Source organism: Arachis ipaensis, chromosome B05 (assembly GCF_000816755.2).
Source record: "Arachis ipaensis cultivar K30076 chromosome B05, Araip1.1, whole genome shotgun sequence".
Classification (NCBI taxonomy): domain Eukaryota; kingdom Viridiplantae; phylum Streptophyta; class Magnoliopsida; order Fabales; family Fabaceae; genus Arachis; species Arachis ipaensis.
Genome location: NC_029789.2, coordinates 24355273 through 24358015, shown reverse-complemented (window position 1 = coordinate 24358015; position 2743 = coordinate 24355273). Strand labels below are relative to the sequence as shown.

General features: G+C 35.5%; 1 long non-coding RNA gene across 1 annotated transcript; it reads left to right on the top strand.

Moving 5' to 3' along the window:
• On the top strand, positions 2323–2629 carry LOC107641783. The gene is made up of 2 exons (XR_002347770.1): positions 2323–2415; positions 2496–2629. It is a non-coding gene; the product is annotated as an uncharacterized LOC107641783 (long non-coding RNA).

Sequence of the window (2743 nt, the reverse complement as noted above, 5' to 3'; positions counted from 1 at the left end):
ACCATAACATAGATATATATGACATTTCATACTTGTTCCATTCATTTGATCAAATATTGAATCTAATTTTTAATTTTTTTTCTTTATTTTTTTTATTTACTCTTCATCCAAACATATAAAAAAAAAAGAGGAATGCTAGGGGGCCAGCAACTTATGTGATTTGTAACCATCAAATAGCCATCATTGATGGTTTTAATGGTGTGAGATTGGTGTGAGATTTCATCCAATGGCTCACTTTTCTTTGCTGGTTACATGCTAACCAGAATTTAACAAAGTTGCTGCCCCTAGATTTTTCCTAAAAAAAAAATTCATTTTCTTTTTAGTTCATCCAAACATATAAAAGAATTCATTTTCTTTTTAGTTTTTCTTATTCACATAACTTCTTAGCAAATTTAAAACTTAAATGCAGAAATTTCAATAACACTTTTTTCCTAATTATTCAAATCAAATCTCTAAACTATTCAGACTAATTAGTTATCAGATTACTAATTTAACCGATGAATCATATTAAAACTATTCATTAGATCATAATTAAATAATCATATCATATTCAAGGTTCTGAAAATTAGACCGGACCGGCCAGTTCGACCGGTTTAACTGCGAACTGACAATGCAAACAGTTCGGTCCTCCTGCAGAAACCGTCCTGGAAAGAACCGGCAAAGAACCGGCGAATCGGCCAAAAACCGGCCGGTTGAGCCGAACCGGTGACCGGTCGGTTCTGCATAAACAACGCCGTTTTATTATTAAAAAAAAAAAAAAAAAGAAACCCTTAACCTGACCCGACCCGTAGAGCACCATGCAAGCCTGCACCCCAACCCCCCCCCTTTCTTCCCCCGAATCTGAAATTCTGAATCATATTCATCTGCGTGAGAGAAGAGAACAGAGAAGACTGAACCCTAGCCGCCCGAACCTAGCCTGCCACCGCGCCCTCCTTCGTCGCCACGGTCACCGATCAACAGTGCAACCGCCGTCGCCTGGTCGTCAGCCCAAGTAACCCTCCTTCTTCGCCTGGTTCCCTGCCCAGTAGCCATCCATCTGCGTCGTCTTCATCTTCTCAACACCAGCAGGCAGTAGCCCGTCCCATCGTCTTCATCGTCGCGCGGTGAGTAACTCGTCCTCTGCTCATCTTTGTTCTTTGCCTCTGTAAACTTCGACTTGCCTCTGTGAACTGACTTCCTCTGCTCATCTTTGTTCTTTGCCTCTGTGAACTTCTTTGTTAGTAACTTGGTTTGCAGTTCAATTTCTGTTTGTTGGTAACTTGGTTTGCAGCTCAATTTCTATGTGTTGCTCAATTTCTGTTTGTAATTCAATTTCTGTTTGTAGTTCAATTTCTGTGTGTTGCTCAAATTTCTGTTTTGTAGCTCAAATTTGTTACTGTTTTGTACTTTGTTAATGCTGGAAACTTACTCAATTTTGCATATTTGTTGACTGGCTGAATTTCTCAAATTTGTTCTGCATAATTGTTAATGTTCATTGTGTAGATAGAATTGTTAATGTTTATTGCTGTGGCTGTTTTTAATTTCATATATGTTTTATTAATTTTAGTTATGGAAGATAGTATTAATCAAGAAGTAACTGCTGATAATAATGATTTTGTGAATAATAACATGCCTGCCGATACTCCTATTCCGAATGATGCTGCTAATCCTTAGCCAAAATTGATATCAAAAGTGGTCTTTATGCTGCATCTCTTGATTCTTCTGCTGAACAGGGTGGGAATGAAGGTGAAAATAAGCAGATTTGCAACAAGTTCTTGCGGATTTTGATGATTGATAAACCATGTAGTTGGAATTTAATATTTAGATATGCTTTTATTACTATTTAACTTTTGAGTTTGGATTTTGATAAGATCATATGTATTTGGTTGATGATATTTTATGTAGTGTTTTAAATTTCGAAGATATTTTAAGATTTATATCAGACTATAATTATATTTTAGGATGTGTATTTATAATTTATTAATTATTCTATTCTAAAACGATTTTTTCGGTTGAACCATCGGTTGAACCGGTTAAACCAATGAACCAGTAAACCAGTGACTAGAGCGATTTGATGATCGGTCCGGTTTTCTGAACCTTGGAAATTAGATTTGAAGCAGATTTGAAGAATTAAATTTGGAGCAGATTTGAAATCAGTGTATTGTTGCTGATTGCTGGTTGAATTACTTTTGATGAATTACTTTATTGTTGGTATTGTTGCTAGTTGTTGGTATTGTTGTGGTTTTTAATTTATTTGTTGTTGTGTTTTTGCTGGTTTTTATTTTTGCTGATTGTTGCTCTTGTTTTTAATTTATTTGAGTCTGATTGAGTACATCTTGTTATGGTATGAATTACTAGTTGCTGGTATTTGACAAGTATGGAGCTTTCAGGATCTTTGTCTCCTTTTGTTGCCAATATGACAGCTCTGACTAATATGTAAGTGCTTAATTCTAAATCTCAGTTCATTGAATCTGGTATTTACAAGTTTTAATTGGAAAACCATTGCTTTTTTGTAGCTGGCTTGGAAATAACAGTTTGTCAGGGCACATTCCTGACCTAGGTTCACTAACACTGTTAGAAACATTGTAAGTAACTCATTTTGTATGCAATTCCATGATCTAAATGTTTGAAATCAGAGAACTTTGATGTATTCATGCCATGAAGCTCACTATCTGGATATTATTACTATATTTAAAGGCACTTGGAAAACAATCAATTCGACGAAGAGATTCCTTCATCCCTAGGGAACATAAGCACTTTGCAT